At 35.6% G+C, this 24,062-nt stretch overlaps 1 protein-coding gene and 1 pseudogene across 3 annotated transcripts in view; one reads left to right on the plus strand and one right to left on the minus strand.

The window, feature by feature from the left end:
- PHYHIPL (phytanoyl-CoA 2-hydroxylase interacting protein like) overlaps positions 1–24,062 on the plus strand; it is a 99,260-nt gene that overhangs the window by 58,994 nt on the left and 16,204 nt on the right. The window lies entirely within an intron of this gene.
- Positions 19,022–22,920, minus strand: LOC114883266 (annotated as a pseudogene).

A 24,062-nucleotide genomic window follows, 5' to 3' on the forward strand; every position in this document is an offset into this window, starting at 1 on the left:
TGATATACTGTGAAAAAATAAAAACTAGAGGCCTGTGGAAAGAAAGAATACTGCAAGCAGGGTGGCAAGCTATAAGATTAAATAACACTTTAAAAACAGGAAATTAGATGTGATCTACAGTGATTTGGTTTTAAAAAATGGTTAAGAGTATATTTGAGCGGGAGGCATGAGGTAATTTAGAGATTATTTATACTCAAATATCACATCAAGATTAGGAAATTATAGCCTCTTTCAGCATATATGTATTTATTCAAAAATACTTGCATATATCTGGACACTAGTGAATGTCAGCATATTTAAAGGATTTCGAAAGAAAATAATCATTCAAGACTTGAAGGAATAATCATTCAAGACTGACATTCTGGAGTGAATTAGAAAAGTTATGCATTAATTAGACTAAAGGATAGAGTCAATTAGTATTGCTTTTTCTATCAAAGTAATGTTCAATTAGCCAACATTTATTGTCTACTACATGCTAGATACTATATTAAATGTTTTCTATGTCTACATTGCCTCATTTAATACTCATTGACCCTCTGAGAAAATGGAGGCTTAGCAGGTTATAATATTTACACAAGATCAGACAATTCCTTGTGGCATAGCTAGAACTCAAACCCTTGTCTGTCTAACTAGTATAAACAATCTTAGCCAATCTGTAATTAATAGTTGTATACTTATTTATGTGAGATATACCCATCAACATAGGAAATTTATTTGAGTATTAGCAAAATGGAGGTGCGTAATTTGTGATAAATATTCAGAGATATACAAACAAATGCAGTTTACCTTATTGAAAATGAAACTTAAAAAAATTGAATTGCTTTTGGCCCACCTCTGAGATTGCTCATGGGTTCTATTTCTTTTCTTAACTGTGTCCTGTTTCACATTTCCCTTCCTGGATCAGTCCTGAAATTCATTCTTGGCTCTTCCCCTTTGTCCTCTTTTGAATGCTGCCTCAATATGCAAGCCTATTCTTACCTCTCTTGTGTAGTGTAGTATAATCCTTGCCTTCTGTCCTGCATCTTATCTTCTGTCTATTTTAATAACTAAGGAACATTTATCCTCAGTTCCTAGATTCCTTTAATTCTGGAAGTTGGATATCTAGAATTGTAATTTATCTTAAATCTGATATCTTAAATATTCAGGTAGATGGGCTACCACTAAATAATTTATAGTAAAACAATAATAATATTAAAAAATAATAATGAGTTCAGTGATATCAAAAACATCAGTTAAATTGTTAACTGTTTAGTTTATTTTCCAAAGGATATATACATTAACATTAAGCAATTGACTTATTTGAGGTTTCTAGCTTAACTGACTGAATTGATTAGATATTTTATGTCATAAACTGATGGAGCTTCACAATGTAAACTCACCAGATGCCAACAGCACCCTCCCCATGTTGTACTGATCAAAAATACCTCCAGACATTGCCAAATATCCCCTGGGTGGGGGCTGAGGGGTCAAAATTAGTAAAGGTATAGACTAATATACATTTTTATTATAAACTCATTCAATTTAATTCCAGACTTAAATTAATGAATTCAGTGAAAGAGTCAGAGAAACAGTACCATGTGAAATTAGGCGAGTTCAGTATGAATTACCATTAAGCTGTTCAGTTAGATTGCAAGGATGTTAAGGGCTGTGACCATTATTTAGGCTTCATGCAAAACAGCTTCTAGAGCACCCAAATAATTTAGTTGATCTTACCACTGGCATCTTTGCCCACACTTCCCTGATCACACATATAACACACAATGTTCAAAATAGAAAACCAGCAAGAAACTAAACTGAGAAAGACAACATAATGTAATGAAAAAAGTGCATCGACTTGGATTAAAAACAAAAACAAAAACATGGATTTACATTTTTTTTGTTCATTTAATTACCCAGTCTTTAACTGTAGCCACATCATTTAGTTTCCCTAAGCCCTAGTTTATTTATCTACAAAAAAGGGAAATTGAACTATGTATCAAATGGTTTTCAAATATCAGTCCTTAGAACTAGTACCAAGCCATAGAGAAGTTTTCATTAGTCTTCTGTTAAATGAGAAAATATAGAAAATTTAGTCAGTTCTTCATAAAGTTAACTTATTCAATTTTAGAAGACTTTTTATTCTGAGATCAGGTATTTTGACATTTGATGTTAAAATGTAATTTCTTTTATTATAATTGTGATTGTAATAAACTACAGTTTTGTTTTTACTCTTCACAAAATAAAAACAATTCTCTTAGTTTTGTATGAAATTTTGCTAATCTGTTGAATGAAAAGATTTGAGAACTATTGACTGGATCTCCAAGGCCAGGCTCAGAAAGAAGAGTGTATAATTCTACAAACATGTAAATATAGCTCTACGGTTTACTTTTATCTGATAATATTATAATAAATTGCATAAGGGTAGTCTGGAGAATGCTGCCACAAAGAATTTAAGTTAAAAAGACAAAAAGGATGAGAAGTTACTACTTTTTAAGTGAATTAAAGAATCTCAGTAAGATGGTCATTTTGAGCATAAATATCAAACTAATCTTGTCTACAAGATCTTGGCCAAAATGAATAAGGAAAAATTAAAATAGAGGAAAAATGTCTTTAATACTAAACATTATGGAAAACTTCCATCGGCATTCCACTCACTGGGGTGTCTCTGTTATATAATTTACGCATGAGATCCCCATTGTAGAAAGGAGCTTATAATTTTGACTCCTTTTGCTCAGAAAACCATGTGGTATTGCAGGAAAAATAGTGGAGAAGCTCTTAGAAGGGACCTGTTCTAGAACCCTCTGATTTGGTGGATAGAGGGATGGATAGGGAGCACAACTCCACTTGAATTTTCCCTTGTTGCTGTGGATCAGTAGTTCTTGAAAGCAGGTGTGCTAGGGGCCACGGAAAGGGAAGTTATCCACCAGTACCACCTGGTGGGTAATGAGGCATATCCCTAAAGTAGTAAGACACTTTTCTAATGTGAGAACCAGCAATTTAATAAAAAGAATCCAAACTTAGCTACATATTGTAACTGGAGGAAACAGACCACACAGAATGCTAGAGGTGGCAAACCTGCCCCTGCTCATTGGTTAGCCAAAACCAAGAAAATAATCTAAGATGAAGTTTCTGTCCTCGAATTATCCATGTCTCTGGTTCTTTTCCCCTTCACACAGACTTCAGAATTCCTTAACCAGAAAAATAAACATACAATTGCCCCTTCAGATCAAGATCTAAGAGCAAAATTTTGATAGTGTTGTCTTACAGCAAGTGAGGAGATCTGTCCTGTGCCAAACCTAAAGATGTGTTCTTGTTCAAGGATAAATACACAGAAAAGTTAAAATGAGACCTAGCTATGAAAAGATTCTGCAAAGAAATAGGTGGAGAAAAATTTAGCAATAAGAAGCAGAATAACATTTATGAGAAAGATTTTCTGTAGTAAAACCATGTAACTTTTATAGATTCTGATTTATATATTCTCAGTAAAATTCAAAATTAGCTTTAATAAAACAAAAAAATGAAAGATTAGATAATAAACCAATATATAAAGAGACCTAATTGTGAACAGGAGAGAATATAAGAAAATTAATAATGCTATACCAACTAAAATTCCATTAGCAGCAAAGAATGGAAGGCACACTGAAGAAAATAAATCAGAGATATGGAGGCAACACTTAGAATTTTTTGCTGAGAATGTAAAGGGAGAGTCAAAAATGAAAATAGAAGATAGTATATATATGGAGGTCAGAAACAGATACACCTAAACAAAAGATACACCTAAAACAAATTTAGCCAAAAAGATTGAAAGTGAAAAATAAAATGCAGGAATGAGCAAAAATTTTCACACACATGCAAATTGAAATAAAACAGGATATAAATTATTTCAGAGTATAATTAATATATTACACTTATTAAGATGAAATGGTCATTTTTAATTAAAAAGGCTGTAATGCCCAATGAAGCTATAATTATACGCAAACACACACACACACAATGTGACATCAAGATATAGAAAGTAAAAAGGAGAAATTAGCTAAAACAATGGTAGAAGGGCACTTCTGTGGTTTTTATGTTTTACATTTAAGTTTTTTAATCAATTTGAGCTAATTTTTGTGTAAGGTGTACAGGTTAAGTAAAGTCTCGTTTTTTTAAGATAAAGATTCCAATTTTTGCCCATCAAAACACGTGGACATTGTAAATAGTAGTAAATGGAATTGATAAAGATGCAAAAAATAGGCACTGAAAAACTGTAGTTGCGAATACAAATTGATGAAACCTAATGTGATTCAACATTTGCAGTTTGTGGGATTTATCCAAAAATAATCATAGATAGGCACAAAAATTTACATAGAATAGTGTTAACTGAGTGTTATTACAGGAAAACACTGGAAACAATCAATCTACATGTCCAGTGTTAGGATGACTGATTGGTAGAATAGAATACACAAGATTAGAATGATATGTAGCCATAGGAAATTGTTCATAATATAGTAAGTGAAAAACAAGTTACAAAACAATATTCTATAGTATGTTAGTAGTATAGAGAATTACAAATGATTTTTATTTTCTTCTTTGTGTTTTTTCCTAAGAGTTCCAACAATATTCAATGTTACCACTAAGTATTTTTATTTTGGGAGTTTATTGTGAATAAAGCAGAGAACAGTTTCAGGTTTTGTTGTGGTTACTATTTTGAGTTTTATTACTATCTTAATGAGTTTTTCCTTCATGACTTTAAAAGTATTGCAACATTTTAAAGTTGTTTTTATGAAGAGAAAAGTATCTTTACCCTAGCAGACTGTATCTCTTATTTTTATAATGAAAATTATTAACATATATAATTATTTAAACATATATACATATATAATCTTAATTATAAAATTATAAAATGTTTTCCTTTTTGTACTATGTTAGCTGATTTTTCATCACTAAAACTTTAGGAAGGAAAAAAAGATATGGTATGAGGAAATTGCTCCTAATTGCTGTTTTTAAGGGAAGTGAACCTAACACCTGCAATTTTTTTCTTAGAAGGACAGCCCAACACTTATTTTTAAAAGTAACTACATTTATTAACTTTTTAAAATACTCCTATTTTATTCAAACTGAGTCACTTATGCCCTTTTATCTACTGTAACTAAGATTTTAGATTGGCTTCTATTATAGCACTCTAGAGAAGATAATATGAGGAAGAAAAATTACTCATTTTTACAAAACTAGGGGGGGCCAGGGACAATGGTGTAAAATTCTTGCTAAAAACATAGAGGTCCTCAATAAATAGAAACATGTTCTGTTGCAATGTTTGTCCAAGTACATCTGTTTATTAGGTGGATGAAATTTTTAATCTTTATTCAAGATAAAACTGCATTTTTGGATTAATCAAATTGGAGGATATACTTCATGAGGTAATCTTGATAACCAAGTAACTTTTTTCTTTTATATATCTTTCAAAAAGATAAAGACATCTCAGGTTGTAAGGAATTTAGCTAAGGACTTTGATAGGTAAATAATTTAAATCTCAGTCCAAAGCTATCAAAAAGAAAAAGTATTACATATGTGTGTATTATATATTCAAACGAATGTGCATACATCTATATAATGAAACAAAAAGATTATGTTGCAAGATTTCTATTCTGAACATGACCCTAAAATGAAGGAGTAAGGATTATAATGCATAATGTTTGTTTAGAGTAACTTTTCTAATTCTTGAGAGGGAAAAGGAAAAATATGCAAACTTGAAGAATCTCTTTCTTATAAAATGGATAATTTATGGAATATATTGACAGTATTCTAGCGATATATATAAATTCATAATGCTGCACTAACACTGGTTGTATATGCATAGATTGTAGTATGTGATACTAAAGGTAGATGCAAAGTGGGTTTATTATCCTTTTGTACACTTAAAAGGTTTTAGTGAGTCTAGATCCTTTTTTTTTTTTTTCTTGCGGTACGTGGGCCTCTCACTGCCGTGCCCTCCCCCGTTGCGGAGCACAGGCTCCAGACACACAGGCTCTGCGGCCATGGCTCACAGGGCCAGCCGCTCCACGGCACGTGGGATCCTCCTGGACTGGGGCACGAACCCATGTCGCCTGCATCGGCCGGCAGACTCTCAACCACTGCGTCACCAGGGAAGCCCCTAGATCCTTTTAAGTTCCTTTAGATACAGAGTTTGTGTGTGCACTTCACAGATATCTTCTTAAATACATGGAATTACACTGGATATTCATGGATATTTAAAAATTGCTTTCTTGTTATATATGAAGGGCACATTTGAACTAACTATGAGTCTGAGGATACATTTTAGTGAAATTTTATCTTTTGTGCTGTACCTATTGAACTCCATGTTAAAGCAACCATTAGTTTTTTCTCTTAGAAATAATTCCTCAACTTTGATGACAACATTTCTAGTCTCTTTTAGAATTCTAACTCAGTACTTTCTTCATATACAATATGCTGAATTAACTAAAATGAAAATATACTTTTTCTTAATGCCTTTTCTGTTGCCTCCATTTAGAATGCCATGTCCTCAGCTTTTTCACTACTGTCTTCACCTGTTGAAATTCTGCTTCTCCCACAGCACTGTTATTATAGCTAATAATACTGTTATATACTTAAGAGTTGCTGAGAGGCTAGATCTTAATTGTTCTCACCACAGAAAGGAAATGATAATTATGGGACATGATGGAGTATTAGCTGACTCTGCAGTGGTAATCATATTGCAATATATAAATTATATTAACATATGTATCAAATCAACACAGTTGTATACCTGATACAATGTTATATGTCAATTATATATTGATATTAATAAGTTGTTTTTACTTCTCCTACAAGGAAGAGTGTCACATATTTTCTGAAACACTTCTTGATTCCCTTAATGTTGTCTTTCAGGTAGATTATGTGATAACTTTTAATATTGCATTTTCCACATTCTTCCCCATTTTATATTCTTGAGACAGTAGCTAGTTTATACATCTTGGCACCTCTTCTATTGCATGCTGCTGATATGTAAATAATTGGTACTTAATAAAAGTTGTAATAAGTAAAAAAAAAAAAATGAAGGGACACACATTTAAGTAGCAGAATGATACGCATCCTCAACCAGTTTTACAAATCTGAATGATTTGTCAAAGACAATGTGAGAAGCCACTTAGTTCAACCACCTGCTAAAAATATAGCTAAAAATCATCCAAGGTAGAGATTTCACTGCAAAATCTTCCTTTCAGGAAGTTTTACTAAAATTAAAAATTCTTTCCAACAATGATTTAACTTAACACAAGATAAAAATAAGTGAATGAATCTGATTTCTAAATAGCTGAATCTGAATCTCCCAACCCAGATATTAGGTAGAGATTAACAGCAACAACAACAAAAAATATATATCATGACCTAAATCCCACACCTTCAGAATAACTTTAAACTGAGAATGTGTAACCTTCAAATTACCTCTAAGTTAAAAAAAAAAAAATCAGTGCAACTATTTCTCAAACTCCTTTCCAAAGTCCATCCCTAGAGCAACTGGAAAGAGAAGGGGAGATCCAGCGAAACTTGAGGAATGAGAAAAGAGGAGAATGGAGGGTCTAAGATGGAATAATTGGAGAATCTTTAGGAAAGATACGGGAGCACTTAGTACTATTCTTGCAACTTTTCTGTAAGTCTGAAATTACATTTTAAAATACCATCAAAAAATTAAAAGGTGAATATAAGTAGGTGGTAAATAGATGAAACAAAACTGGCAAAATGTCAATAATTGTTGAAGCTGGGTGATATGTACATGGGGATTCATTATATTCGTTTCTAAACTTGGTGTATGCTTGTTAACTTCCATAATAGACTGTTAACAAGGAATGAATTTACAGTGATCTTTTCATTGATAATGTAAATTTACTTCCTCATTAAATACTTCTAAGGCATTTATATCTGGTCATGTTGAAATAAACTAAAGACCTAAATAAATGGCAGTCATCTTTATGGATTAGAAGACAATATCATTAAGATGACAGTATCACTCAAATTGATCTATAGGTTCAACTCAATCTCTATCAAAGTTTCACCTAACTTCTTTGCAGAAATTGAAAAGCTGATCCTAAAATTCACATAGAAAGTCAAGAGACCCAGAATAGCCAAAATAATCTTGAAAAAGAAGAAAATTAGAGGACTCACACTACTCAATTTCAAAATATACTACAATGCTACTACAGTATTCAAGACAATGTGGTAATGGAATAGAATTGAGAGTCTAGAAATAAATCATACAATAGCCAAGTGATTTTTGACAATAGTGCCAAAGCAATTAAATGAGGAAAAAATAATCTTTTAAAATAAACGGTGCTGAGATCACTGCATATCCACATGAAAAAGAATGAACTTGGACCCCTACTGTACACCATGTATAAAAATTAACTGAGTATGGATCCAAAACTTAAATGTAAGTGTTACAACTGTAAAACTCTTAGAAGAAAATTTAGGTGAAGAAAATTTAGGTGTAAATCTTTGTGACCTTGAATTAGGCAATGGTCTCTTAGGTATGACATCAAAAGTACAAGTTAGATAGTAAGAAGTGTGGATGAGTATGTGGAGAAATTGGAACCCACGTACACTGCTGGTGGGATTGTAAAATGGCGTAGCTACTTTGAAAAACAGTTTGGCAGTTCCTTAGCGAGTTAAACAAAGTTACCATATGAACCAACAGTTCAACTCCTAGGCATACACTCAAGAGAAGAGAAAATATACGTTCATGCAAAAACTTGTACATGAGGACTTCCCTGGTTGCACAGTGGTTAAGCAATGCAGGGGACATGGGTTTGAGCCCTGGTCGGGGAGATCCCACACGCCGCAGAGCAACTAAGTCCATGTGCCACAACTACTGAGCCCGTGTGCCACAACTACTGAAGCCTGCATGCCTAGAGCCCGTGCTCTGCAACAAGAGGAGCCACCGCAATGAGAAGCCCGTGCACTGCAATGAAGAGTAGTCCCTGCATGCCACAACTAGGGAAAGTCCACACAGCAACGAAGACCCAATGCAGCCAAAAATAGATAGATAGATAAATTTATTTTTAAAAAAACTTGTACATGAATGTTCATAGTAACACTATATATGATAGCCAAAAAGTAGTAACAAATCAAATGTCCATCAGCTGACAAGTAAATAAACAAAAGCTGGTATATCCATACAATGAGATATTATTCAGCAATAAAAAGGAATAAAGTCTTTTTACAACATGGATGAACCTTGAAAATATTATGCTAAGTGAAAGAAGCCAGTCACAAAGGACCACTTATTATATGATACCATTTAAATGAAATACCCAGTATAGGCAAATCCAGAGACAGGAAACTGATTAGTAGTTGAGGGAAGAGGGGACATGGAGAGGTTGGGCTTGGAGAGTGATAACTAAGGTGTGTAGGGTTTATTCTGCTATTAAAAAAAAAAAAAAGATGTTCTGTGATTGACTGTGGGGCGGATGCACTACTAAAAGCCATTGACTTGTACACTTAAAACGAATGGCTGTATGGTATGTGAATTATATTTCAATAAATCTTTTTTTAAAATATCTGATCATTTTTTGCAAGACAAGTTCATTGAGAGAAGAGCCAAACATATAAAATATATCAGTATAATTTGGCTATGTTTTCAGTTTACATTTTAATAATTGCTGTTGTTGGAAAAGTGCTTTTGAAATGTTTGTTCTGAAAAAGCAATTTTCATCTTTTGGATGGATAGAAAGTGCCACTTATTTGTTCTCCATTCAGTATTACCAGTGAGCAGCACAGCCAGAGTTATTCGAATTATTTGGTGTGTAAAGTAGAGAAATGTAGCTAGAATTACCTTTAAGATGAAGTCTTACTAAAAAAGGGAAGCTGCATTTGGAAGTACACTTGATCGTATAGATCTAAGATAGTATTGGCTGGTTATTGAATATTAACAACATGTGGATCACTGTTTCACCGGTTTTAAACACAGAATCATTGTCTTCTGTCACTTATCTCAAAATGTCAGTTAAAAATTGATTCACACAGCATGAGTAGGAAGCAAGTTACATGTAAACTGGTAGGAATTATTAAATTAAATTCTTATCTTTTTCTTCCCAAGTAAGAAAGCTGCATAGAGGCTAAGTAGGTTTGTAAAGAACTGGGATTATGATAAGTAGCTTGAAAATGAGGGTTCTTGATATAGCATATCCTTTATAGGTTTGAGCTTTATATTGTTCTGAATAGCAAAATATGATATGAGCAAAAGTTTCCACCTTTCAATAAAGGTAACAAAATTTTAATCAAGTTTTAATAAGTAGAAGAGAAACCATATAAAACAAAGTATTATATTCTAGAAAATAATTGTTTATAACTTTAAGGTTGAAAGATAACAACGCTGGAAGTTTAAATGGCAAAATATAGTATTTTAGATACTGTCAGTATATTGAAGTTGTGTTTTCATTAAATTGGGTCAAATGCTAAATAGCTTTATTTTTTTCTTAAAAAACAATTTTTTCACTGTTGTTTGAAATTATGTAGACAGTCATAATGCATACGATTCCTTTTTAAAATTTAACTTTTATTTTATATTGGAGTATAGTTGATTTACAATGTTATGTTAGTTTCAGGAATAGAGCTAAGTGAGTCAGTTATACATATACATATATCGATTCTTTTTCAGATTCTTTTCCCATATAGGCTATTTCAGAATATTTGAGTAGAGTTCCCTGTGCTATACAGTAGGTCCTTGTTCATTATCTATTTTATCCATAGTAGTGTGTAAATGTTAATCACAACCTCCCAACATATGCCTCCCTACCACCTTTCCCCTTTGGTAACCATAAGTTTGTTTTCTAAGTCTGTTAGTCTCTATTTTGTAAATACGCTCATTTGTATCATTTTTTGAATTAGTTTCCATGTATAAGTGATATCATATGATATTTGTCTTTCTCTGACTTACTTCACATAGTATGATAGTCTCTAGGTTCATCCATGTTGCTGCAAATGGAATTATTTCATTCTTTTTTATTTCTGAGTAATATTCCGTTGAATGTATGTACCATATCTTCTTTAGTCATTCCTCTGTCAATGGACATTTAGGTTGCTTCCATGTCTTGGCTATTGTAAATAGTGTTGCAATGAACATTGGGGTGCATTTATCTTTTCGAAGCATGATTTTCTCTAGATATATGCCCAGGAGTGGGATTGCTGGATCATATGGTAGCTCTATTTTTAGGTTTTGTTTTTGTTTTTGTTTTGTTTTTGGCTGTGTTGGGTCTTCATTTCTGTGCTAGGGCTTTCTCTAGTTGTGGCAAGCAGGGGCCACTCTTCATCACGGCGTGCAGGCCTCTCACTATCGCGGCCTCTCGTTGCGGAGCACAGGCTCCAGATGCGCAGGCTCAGTAGTTGTGGCTTACGGGCCTAGTTGCTCTGCGGCATGTGGGATCCTCCCAGACCAGGGCTCGAACCCGGGTCCCCTGCATTAGCAGGCAGATTCTCAACCACTGTGCCACCAGGGAAGCCCTAGGGTTTTTTTTTAATCTTTATTTTATTTATTTATTTGGCTGCATGGGGTCTTAGTTGCAGCACACAGGATATTTTTGCAATGTGCAGGATCTTTGTTGTGGCGTGCGGGATCTTTTTTGGGTTTTTTCTTTGTTTCTTTAATTGCGGCATGCAGAATCTTTAGTTGTGGCATGTGAACTCTTAGCTGCGGCATGTGGGATCTAGTTCCCTGACCAGAGATTGAACCTGGGCCCCCTGCGTTGGGAGTGCGGAGTCTTACCACAGGACCACCAGGGAAGTCCCTCTATTTTTAGTTTCTTAAGGAATCTCCATACTGTTCTCCATAGTGGCTGTACCAATTTACATTCCCACCAAAAGTGTAGAAGGGTTCCCTTTTCTTCACACCCTTTCAAGCATTTATTGTTTATATACTTTTTGATGATGGCCATTCTGACTGGTGTGAGGTGATACAACATTGTAGTTTTGATTTGCATTTCTCTGGTAATTAGTGTTGTTGAGCATCTTTTTATGTGCCTCTTGGCCATCTGTATGTCTTTTTTTGGTTGTTGTTTTGATTGGGTTGTTTGTTTTTTTGATATTGAGCTGCATAAGCTGTTTGTATAATTTGGAAATGAATCCTTTGTCAGTTGCTTCATTTGCAAATATTTTCTTCCATTCTGAGGGTTGTCTTTTCATTTTGTTTATGGCTTCCTTTGCTATGTAAAAGATTTTCAGTTTAATTAGGTTTCATTTGTTTATCTTTGTTTTTACTTTCATTACTCTAGGAGGTGGGTCAAAAAAGATATTGCTGCAATTTATGTCATAGAGTGTTCTGCCTATGTTTTCCTCTAAGGGTTTTATAGTATCCGGCCTTACATTTGGGTCTTTAATCCATTTTGAGTTTATGTTTGTGTAAGGTATTAGGGAGTGTTCTAATTTCATTCATTTACATGTAGCTGTCCAGTTTTCCCAGCACCACTTATTGAAGAGGCTGTCTTTCCTTCATTGTATATTCTTGCCTCCTTTGTCATAAATTAGGTGACGATAGGTGCGTGGGTTTATCTCTGGGCTTTCTATCCTGTTCCATTGATCTGTATTTCTGTGTTTGTGTTAGTACCATACTGTTTTGATGACTGTAGCTTTGTAGTATAGTTTGAAATCAGGGAGCCTGATTCCTCCAGCTCCGTTTTTCTTTCTCAAGATTGCTTTGGCTATTTGGGGTCTTTTGTACAAGTTTCCATACAAATTAAAAAAATTTTTTGTTCTAGTTCTGTGAAAAATGCCATTGTTAATCTGATAGGGATTGCATTGAATCTGTAGATTGCTTTGGGTAGTATAGTCATTTTCACAATATTGATTCTTCCAATCCAAGAACATGGTATATCTCTCCATCTGTTTGTGTCATTTTCAGTTTCTTTCATCAATATCTTATAGTTTTCTGAGTACAGGTCTTTTGCCTCCTTGGGTAGGTTTATTCCTAGGTAGTTTATTCTTTTTGATGTGATGGTAAATGGGATTGTTTCCTTGATTCCCCTTTCTGATCTCTCATTGTTAGTGTATAGGAATGCAAGAGATTTCTGTGTATTAATTTTGTATCCTGCAACTTTACCAAATTCATTGATAAGCTCTAGTAGTTTTCTGGTAGCATCTTTAGGATTTTCTATGCATAGTATCAGTTCATCTGCAAACAGTGACAGTTTTAACTTCTTCCTTTCCCATTTGGATTCCTTTTATTTCTTTTTCTTCTCTGATTGCCATGGCTAGGATTTCCAAACTATGTTGGATAATAGTGGCAAGAGTGGACATCCTTGTCTCATTCCTGATCTTAAAGGAAATGCTTTCAGTTTTTCACCATTGACAGTGGTGTTTGCTGTGGGTTTGTCATATATGGCCTTTATTATGTTGAGGTATGTTCCCTCTGTGCCCACGTTCTGGGGAGCTTTTCTCATAATCGGGTGTTGAATTTTGTCAAAAGTATTTTCTGCATCTATTGAGATAATTATATGATTTTTATTCTTCAGTTTGTTGATGTGGTATATCACACTGATTTTTGTGGATATTGAAAAATCCTTGCATCCCTGGGATAAATCCCACTTGATCATGGTGTATGATCCTTTTAATGCGTTGTTGGATTCAGTTTGCTAGTATTTTGTTGAGGATTTTTGCATCTGTGTTCATCTGTGATATTGGCCTGTAATTTTCTTTTTTTGTGGTATCTTTGTCTGGTTTTGGTATCAGGGTGATGGTGGCCTCGTAGAATGAGGTTGGGAGTGTTCCTTCCTCTGCAATTTTTTGGAAGAGTTTCAGAAGAGTAGGTGTTAACTCTTCTGTAATGTTTGATAGAATTTGCCTGTGAAGTTATCTGGTCCTGGACTTTTGTTTGTTGGATTTTTAATCACAGTTTCAATTTCAGAACTTGTGATTGGTCCGTTCATATTTTCTATTTCTTCCTGGCTGGGTCTTTGAAGGCTGTACGTTTCTAAGAATGTGTCCATTTCTTCCAGGTTGTCCATTTTATTGGCATGTAGTTGTAGTAGTCTCTTATGATCCTTTGTATTTCTGTGGTGTCCGTTGTAACTTATCCTTTTTCTCTTCTAATTTTGTTGATTTGAGCCCTCTCCCTTTTTTTCTTGATGAGTCTGGCTAAAGGCTTATCAATTTTTTTTATCTTCTCAAAGAACCAGCTTTTAGTTTCAATGATACGAGATTTTTCGTGTTTCTTGAGGTAAGATTGTATTGCTATAAACTTCCCTTTTAGTACTGCTTTCGGTGTGTCACATAGGTTTTGGATCATCGCGTTTTCATTGTCATTTGTCTCTAGGTATTTTTTGATTTCCTCTTTGATTTCTTCTGTGATCCATTGGTTGTTTAGTAACATATTGTTTAGTCTCCAGGTGTTTGTGTTTTTTTACATTTTATTTTCTGTAATTGATTTCTACTCTTAGTGTTGTGGTCAGAAAATATGCTTGAAATGATTTCAATTTTCTTAAATTTATCGAGCCTTGATTTGGGACCCAAGATGTGATCTATCCTGGAGAATATTCCATGTGCATTTGAGAAGAAAGTGTATTCTGCTTTTGGATGGAATATCCTATAAATATCAATTAAGTCTGTCTGGTCTAATGTGTCATTTAAGGCTTGTGTTTCCTTATTAATTTTCTGTTTGGATGATCTGTCCACTTTTGTAAGTGGGGTGTTAAAGTCCCCCAGTATTATTGTGTTACTGTCGATTTCTCCTTTTATGGCCATTAGCATTTGCCTTACATGTAGAGGTGCTCCTGTGTTGGGTGCATATATATTTACAATTGTATCATTTTCTTTCTAGATTGATCCCTTGATCATTATGTAGTGTGCTTCCTTGTCTCTTGTAACAGTCTTTATTTTAAAGTCTATTTTGTCTGATATGAGTATTGCTACTCCAGCTTTCTTTGATTTCCATTTTCATAGAATACCTTTTTCCATCCCCTCACTTTCAGTCTGTATGTGTCCCTAGGTCTGAGGTGGGTCTCTTGTAGACAGTATATATACAAGTCTTGTTTTTTTTAATCTGTTCAGCCAGTCTGTGTCTTTTGGTTGGAGCCTAATAATCCATTTACCTTTAAGGCAATTATCGATTTGTATGATCTTATTGCCATTTTGTTAATTGTTTTGGGATTGTTTTTGTAGGTCTTTTTTCTTCCCTTCCTCTTTTGTCCTCTTCTTTTGTGATTTGGTGACTATCTTTAGTGTATGTTTGGATTCCTTTTTCTTTTTAGTGTGTATATATCATAGTTTTTTGATTTGTGGTTACCATGAGGTTTTGATATAGCAGTCTATACGTAAACAAGATTGTTTTAAGTTGCTAGTCTTTTAATTTCAAATGCATTTACAATATCCTACAGTTGTACTCTCCTCTTCTCATAGTTGCTGGTTTTGATATTGTATTTGTGTGTGGATGATTTCCTTTCCTTCCTGTATGTTTGCTTTTATTGTTGAGCTTTCCTGTTCGTAATTTTCTTGTTCTATTTGTGGCCTTTTCTTTTCCATCTAGAGAAGTTCCTTGAGCATTTGTTGTAAAGCTGGTTTGGTGGTGCTGAATTCTCTTAGCTTTTGCTTATCTGTAAAGCTTTTGATTTTTCTGTTGAATCTGAACGAGAGCCTTGCTGGGTAGAATATTCTTGGTTGTAAATATATTGTGCCACTCCTTTCTGGCCTGTAGAGTTTCTGCTGAAAAATCAGCTGATAACCTTATGGGAGTTCCCTTGTATGGTTTTTTTGTTGGTTTTGTTTTTTTTTTTGGTATAATACTGAACGTTTATTCAAGACTAGTATGTAAAACATTTACAAATAGTCCCATGGAGGATTCACAAATATTTTAAATTCAGGATGTGGGTTTAACATTCACAGTACATAAGGCGAAAGGTATATCAACTATGTATCTGCAACTTAATGTGAAAGAGAATTTTACTTTAGCAAATACTTTCTTTACATTGAGGAAAATGTCCTTAAACATATCTTCTTTAATTTTAGTATACTCAGAATAGGGAAAAAACAGAGTTTCCTTTTATACAGGTCTCAAGAATTAAATAAAATTGACTCCATAGATCAGGGTGAAGAAACACATGGTAAAGTATGGTTTCAAAATACTTATATTTTTGTTCTCAATTAAATTTCCCCAAATTGATTTTCTTTAACAACGAATAGTCTTTATTCCACTTCATAACATTTTTCATGTTAAGCAACATTATATGCTTGTCCTCTTTAAACATTTAAAACAATTAGAACATAGGGGCATTATCTAAAGTTTCAAACTGACAGAGAAGTCAGTTTACATACCTCCATCTTATGAATAGTGAATGAGAATTTATTCTCATTTGTGAATGTAATGAGAAAAAGTACTCTTACAGCAATAAAGTAGCCCTCCCTCTTTACCATTACTTGAATTCCATCACACAGAAGGCAAAGAAAACAATTCCAGTAATTCAGTACCTGCTAAGGATGATCTATGGCCCTTGGAGTATATGTATGTATGGACACCCCCCCCACACACATCTACGTAAGTATGTATGTCTTTATGTATTTAATCAATACAACTGGAGAAATCACATACAAACATGAAAAAATACAATAAAAGCAATAAATGAATACTAAGTGAATAAAAGTTAACATAAGCCATAGGAGATTTCAGAGAAGGGACAGTCCCATGGATAAGAGATTAAGACTTCAAGGTGAAAGTGAGATTTGTTCTGAACCCTAAAGGACAACTATAACTGTGAAAGGCTGGGAGATGAGGGTAGGATATTCCAGCTTCAGAACTGTGAATTAAGATTTTTTAAAGACACATGCCCACCAAAGCATTTCAGTAAAAAAAAAAAAAAAATGGAGGTCATAGTGGAAGGGGGAAAAGAGCAATCTATGGAGGAGACCTTATATGCCTTTAAATTTGAGCTCGATTCTGGAATTAACAATGAACCATTAGTGGAATTTTAAACAAAGAAGTGATATGGTCAAAGCAGTCCCTTAAGGTCAAAAGGCAGGTATGCAGGCAGTATTGGATAAGGAAGAGGCTGAAGGCAGTAAGTCATAATCAAAATGGTTTAGGAGAAAGTGACAGATTTAATATACTTTTGTTTATACTACTGGCATACAAAGGACAGGGAAGAATGCCAAAAACTCTCAGCCTATCACAGGTATGACTCACTTAACAGCAGTGTGGTTTTTGTAAATCCATTAATATCCAAAGATATTTTGATCGTTTGATTCTCAATAATTCAGGGCCCACACTTATGGGTGAACTTCAGCTTCCTCATCAGAGAGCTAAAATCTCTAAAGCAGTATGTATGTAATAGTGTACCTAGCTTCTTGAAGATACCCCAGGGCTAAATGTGAATCTGTATCTCCTAGCAGTGGCTCTCAAGCTTTTTATTGAGCCAAAGAATTACCAGGGAAGCTATTTAAAATGCAGATTTCTAATCCTCATTTTAGACCTACAGAATATACGTTTTTTTAAGATGTATCCCAGGTAATTCCTCGAGTCCATCTTAGACAAGTCATTTAAGCTCCCTAGCTTTGGTATCATTACCTGTAATATAGGTACAATATCACTATCTTACAGAGGTGTAAGAATTAAATGATATGTATTATTAAGTATCCAGGAATAGTTCTGGCATTTTGTAGATGCTAATATGATAGCTCTACCTTCTCCTTAACGTGTTAATTTTGGATTTACCGATACTAGGTTTCTTAAGACTAAAGGATAGTTTCCCAGTAGACTTACAGAGTCCCTATTTGCTCTATTAACTAATAAAAGAATATGGCACCTTAGGAGAAGCTTTTCTCTTTCTCTTTCTTTTCCACTGCAAAGAAGGTAGTTATTTGTGGTTTTCTTCTGTCTTTTCTCACACAAAAAAAGACTGGCCTTCAAACTTGGATCAAACAAGCAACACAGAAAGTAAGCCAAAATGAGTGAGAGAAGATGAACTATTAAGCCCATCCACTTCCAGAACTCTTCCCTAAAACTTTTCTCCTCTTTTTGCCAGTTTCTTGGCAAATTGGATAAGGCTGTGATGGTTAAGAGTTGAGGCTAGACACAGGGGTGCTGTAGGTGCTATCACCCTTCCAGAGTGTGCTTAACCTCCTGGTTCACAGAGGGCAATGGCATGTATTCACTTGGATGCTAAAGACAAGCCCGTTTCTTGGCCAGGGGGGTCTAACTACATGAGGCAGGACACTGTACAAGAGGCCTCACATCTGACTCCCATTTAGAGTACAGAAGGCCCACTCTTGCAGCCATATCCTACATCCTGGCCCTTTAGTTACTTCTAGGAGGTCTTGTTGGTATATTAAGGAAGGAAAATAGGGTCAAATCCTAGCTTCACCACTGACTTAGCTGTGTAACACTGAACAAGTTATTTAACCCCAAATTCAATTTTCTCAAGTTAATTTGAAGCTGTTCTGTAGGCAGTGGGGACCTGATGGTTTTTGAGGAGGAAAGTAACTATCAAAATTAGCTCCCTTGGGCTTCCCTGGTGGCGCAGTGGTTGAGAATCTGCCTGCTAATGCAGGGGACGTGGGTTCGAGCCCTGGTCTGGGAAGATCCCACATGCCGCGGAGCAACTAGGCCCATGAGCCACAACTACTGAGCCTGTGCATCTGGAGCCTGTGCTCCGCAACAAGAGAGGCCGCGATAGTGAGAGGCCTGCGCGCCACAATGAAGAGTGGCCCCCGCTTGCCACAACTAGAGAAAGCCCTCACACAGAAACGAAGACCCAACACAGCCAAAAATAAATTAAATAAAAATAAATAAATAAGAAGACCCCAAGATCACTATTTAAAAAAAAAAAAAATTAGCTCCCTTAACCTGCTATATAGCACAGGGAGCTCAGCTCAGCACTCTGTGATGGCCCAGTTGGGTGGAATGGGGGGTGGGAGGGAGGGAGGCCCAAGAGGGAGGGGATGTGTGTATGATTATGGCAGATTCACTTCACTGTGCAGCAGAAACTAACACAACATTGCAAAGCAACCATACTCCAACAAAAAATTTTTAAAAATTAAAGAAAAAATAAGCTCCCTTCCCCCAAAACAGTGGCCCTCCAAAAAAAAAAACACAGACTAATTTTTTAATTTACATTTTTTCTGTTAAAAAAAAAAACTAGAGTTAAATTCTCAAAGTCTAAATTAGACTAAATATAAAACTGCTATACAACCCACTGAATGGATTTATAGTTAGTGTCCCTCAAAAGTATCTAGTCATCTTCCACCTTTTTCCTTTTTTCTAAATTTATCCTGCTCCAGTCTTCACTATCATCACATGCACTTTATTCCATCAAACATCATTTTTCAGGATCAACCTACCTGAGTAATCATTAAGCCTCTTTAGAGCTTTCCCAAACTTAAATATTGTCATTTTGATTATACACCCCAAAGCATTACTTCCCTCACTTTTTTTGTTTAGTACCAGAATGTTCTAAAAAGAAACAATAAAAGTTATTTCCCTAAAAAGAAAGATCAATATATCCAATGGCTATTAAGTTAACCACTTAATAAAACACATCAAAAACTACTCATCCTTATGTTAATTATCTGAAATTAGAACATAATGAATTAGTTAACCTAATACTTTGCCGTTTACTTCATGCTTACAAGATTATGCAAGAAACCAAAATCGCTTCTCATAACTTGTTTGCTTTCCAAATACTTCACATTTCAACCCCATATCTATACAGAGAGAGAAAATCCAAACATACTCTCCTTACCTAAAATCAGTAGAGAGGGCTAAAAAGCATTATTTAGGACTTTTTTAGACCTTGAAAAACAGTTACACTTCCAATGTGTATTTAAATTACAAATCAGTTTTTATCCTGTGACGTTGCTTCAACTTAAGTTCATCATAGTTAAATTGACTGGGCTACTGCTTCATCTTTCAAGTCAGATGGAGATTCTTTTGCATCAAGCCTCTTATTCAAGATTTCTTCTTCAGCAAAATTGACTGTTAAATTAGGTAGAAGTTCTCCAAGACTACATGGTATTGTGGTTCTCAATCTTTGTTCCACTGGAGAAAACCTAATTAGTGGTGAAAGAGACCGTTTTCTTTCACCAAGGGACATGCATGAAGATGGTTTTGTATAGTCAATGTTCAAATCATGAGTGCCCAAACAGTTAAGCATATCATCAGTTTGCATGTATTGGGAAGTAAGGCTCAATTCTGGTTTGTGTCTTTCAAGTGTTTCAGGATTAGAGAGGCAAATTTCTTCCCTTTGCTTGGACAGAGATTTCCTCAGAGCCTCATATCCACTGCAAGTAGCCTGTAAATTAAAGTCTGATTCTGGAGTATTCTGTCTTCCTCCCACAACACCTTCTGGGAAAATGCCACCGTGCATAGGACTATTTGGTTCCAGTTTAAAATTGGCCTCTGTACTACTGGAGCTATTAAGACTTAAGTGACCAACTTCTTATGGAAGAATTTCATGTAATATGCCAAAATCACTACCTTTAAAACTGGAACTAATTCCACTTGATATCTGAAAAGAGTTCCATAACATACTTTTATGCATGGAAAGATCTTTTGTAAGAAGCTTTCGAGTGGTCTGATATTTTAATATACTCTTTTTCACTGCTACCTATCACATCTCTCCTATTGCCTACAGCAGGGGAGAATGTCTCTATTTGGCTAGTTTCTAAAAGCTTGTTCTGTAAAGTTGTACATTCGAAATCTTGCTTACAAATTATGTCCTTATTTAACAAATCTGACAGATTTTGTTTTGTTGGTTCACCTATGCAACTGGTCAGCACAGGTTTCTGAAGCACACACACTTGAGGCAATCTGAAACAACTTTCTCTTCAGGCAAATGAGAATGGCTAGAATCGGACACAGTGGTTGCTGAGAAAAAACTGGCCATGTTAAACTCTTTGATTATGCACCACAGGTAAGGATTCTGGCAATACTTCTGTATGTTCTGTATCCATTTGAATTGGTTCTGTACTTCTGTTATCTTCTATTTTAACAGCTTTTCTCCATGAGCTCCTGCTTTCACTTACCAAGTTTTCTGGAGTTCGGGGGATTTGATTCCTTGTTAAGAATGGGTTAGAAACTAGAGAGTCAATTAGTTCCTCTAATATTACTTCTTTTCCTTTAGAAGGCTGTGGTGAATCAGATAAAACTGCCCTTGCAACCTCTTCTACCAGATGATCTTGCTCTTTTTGGAATGGATCACTTTTTTTAGCTGGCAGAGACCCTCCAAATGCACTACTCTGCAATACTTGATGATGAAGAGTCTTCCACTTCAAGTTCTGGTGTTTTCTTAGAAACTGTTTCATTTTTCTCTCTAGGAGTTGTCGACTTTGTGTCCTTTTCAAGTAGTGTAACACTGTTTCTATCTGATGGTGAAATGGGCTGCAACAGGAAAGAAGCAGGGCTGTTGGCTAGATCACATTTAGTTTCCACTATATCACTTGCCCTTCTGCAATCATTTTCCTGGATATGTTGCTTAGGTGTATCTGGAAGTGAAGCAGGGTACCAGGGTACCCAGAATACTCTTCGCATATGCTTCTTCTGAGGCAGGATCAAATGAAAGGGTAGAGACATAGGTGATAAAAGATCCACAGCTGGAGTCCAACTTTTAATTAGACTGAAAGGAGGTCGAGAAATTCTTTCCAATTTTTATGCCATTCTTGTTTTTCAACGATAGAATGTCTTATAGTTGTGAGATCTTCTTTTATTTTATACCTCATATGCTTCAGATCTGACACTCTTTCTCTGAAATTTGGTCTCTTTTTCAAGGAAGTGAAGGTCTATTGCCAGTCTTGCTTGGTTAGCCTGACAATGTTCATATTTCATTACTTTCAAGATTTCATTTTAAAAACTGAATGACTGTTAAGAGATTCAATTTTCCAGCCTCTTAAACATTTCCTATGTGCAGCTGACACATTTGTTTCTCAATTTTGTCAAGTAAGAGCCTTGGAATATTGATAGTAACATTAGTTCCATCTGAAGTATATTGGTTAACCAGACTAAGGACTGAACTAACAACTTCTCTTTCTCCAAAGCCATGAGTGTTTCATTCACTGAAGCCCACAAAGACCGAACCTTTTGAATTTTCTCTTGTATATTAATTTGGTCATCATAGGGTTCCATTTTTTTAATTTGGTTTTGCTGTCCTATACATTCTGATCTCAAATTTCATATTTGTTTAACTGATAGTTGTGCATTTTCAGGTAACAATCTTCTCTTTGCAAAATTTGTAAAACTCTGTTATGTGCTACATGGCATCTGGCAATGCACTTGCACAAATCTTGTGGCTTTACGTTAAATATCTCTAAAATGTACAGAAGAATTTTTAGAATGGGTTTTTATATAATTTATTGCAACAAAACTTGCAAAGTGATCCATCAGATGAATAAAGTTAGGACCACCAGGAGAAAGAAATAGTGAACCAACAACTTGAGGAAAGCTACTTCCACATTCAGCAGAAATCTTTTTTAACCATTCACAGCAATGTTTTCGGAATTCAGTATCACATTTTTGGTCAAATGGAGGCCAACAAAGTTTGAAAACTTCTTTAGTGAGAGACTGGTCAAGGGTTTGAAACAAAAAATAAGAAGCTATCTGAAAGTCATCACTGTTCAACTTGTCAAACATGTTCACTCCGAGGTGCCTGTGCAACACGATCTTTCCACCAGCTATAGTCACCGAGCCCGGCTCAAAGTTGAGTGCCTGCAGATACATCCAGATATGCTCCTTCTCGAAAGAAGTGACCCAGGCCGAACTCATCTTCGCGGTAGGCAGGGCCCGGCAAAGGAAGAAAGCGCAGTCTCCAATGACTGAGAGGGCCCCTCAGGCTTTTTCCCTACAGGTATCCTGAGATGGCGGTGGCCCCTCCATTGCCACCACCTGATCCTCTTGCCCAGAACCATTTCGCCTCACATGCCTCAAGTGGCCTGAGACTCTTAAGTCTCAGGGAATTAGAGCCTCTTAACGGTAGTACTGCACAGCGGCCAAAGCGAAGTCACCACCCCTTGTATGTTATTTGTGCTTTCTCGTTGCTTTTAATATTTTTTCTTTGTCTTTAATTTTTGTCAGTTTGATTAACATGTGTCTTGGCCTGTTGCTACTTGGGTTTATCCTGCATGGGACTCTATGCTTTCGAGACTGAATGTTTCCTCTCCCACATTAGGGAAGTTTTTGGCTATAATCTCTTCAAATAATTTCTTGGACCTTTCTCTTTCTCTTTTCCTTCTGGGACCTCTATAATGTGAATTTATTGCATTTAATGCTACCCAAGAGGTCTCTGATACTGCTCACTTACCCATTCTTCTGCCTCATTTATTCCACTATAGATTCCTTCTAGTGTATTTTTCATTCCAGTTATTGTATTGTTCATCAGTGTTTGTTCTTTAAACCTTCTAAGACTTGTGAAACATTTCTTGTGTCTTCTCGATCTGTGCCTCCATTCTTTTTCTAAGATCTTGGATCATCTTTACTCTGAATTATTTTGGGGGAAGATTGCCTAACTCCACTTCACTTACTTGTTCTTCTGGGTTTTTATCTTGTTCCTTCATCTGGAATATACTCCTCTGCCGTCTCGTTCTGTCTGACTTTTCTGTTTGCGGTCTTCTTTCCGCAGGCTGCAGGATCGTAGTTTCTCTTACTTCTGGTGTTTGCACCCTTGTGGGTGAGTTTAGGTCAGGGGCTTTTGCAGGTTTCCTGGAGGGAGGGACTGCTGCCTGCCCACTGGTGTGTGGAACTGTGTGTTGTCCCTCTGGTTGACAGGGCCATGTCAAGGGGTGTGTTTAAAGTGGCTGTGAGCTCAGTACAACTTTAGGCAGCCTGTCTGCTGATGGTTGGGGCTGTGTTCTCCCTTTGCTGGTTGTTTGGCCTGAGGCATCCTAGCACTGGAGCCTGCAGGCTGTTGGGTGGAGCCAGGTCTCAGTGCCAAAATGGCCACCTCTCGGAGAGCTCGTGCCAATCAATATTTTATGGGGCCTCCACCTCCAGTCTCCTTGCCCCTCCTCTGCACCACAGCCAACCCACACCTCCCCAGGAGACCTCCACAACACACAGGGTGGTCTAGCCCAGGCTCCTGTGGAGTCACTGCTTTGTTCTGGGTCCCAGTGTACGTGAAATCTTGTGT

Source organism: Monodon monoceros, unplaced genomic scaffold (assembly GCF_005190385.1).
Source record: "Monodon monoceros isolate NGI ecotype Baffin Bay Population unplaced genomic scaffold, NGI_Narwhal_1 Super_Scaffold_4, whole genome shotgun sequence".
Taxonomy (NCBI): Eukaryota; Metazoa; Chordata; class Mammalia; order Artiodactyla; family Monodontidae; genus Monodon; species Monodon monoceros.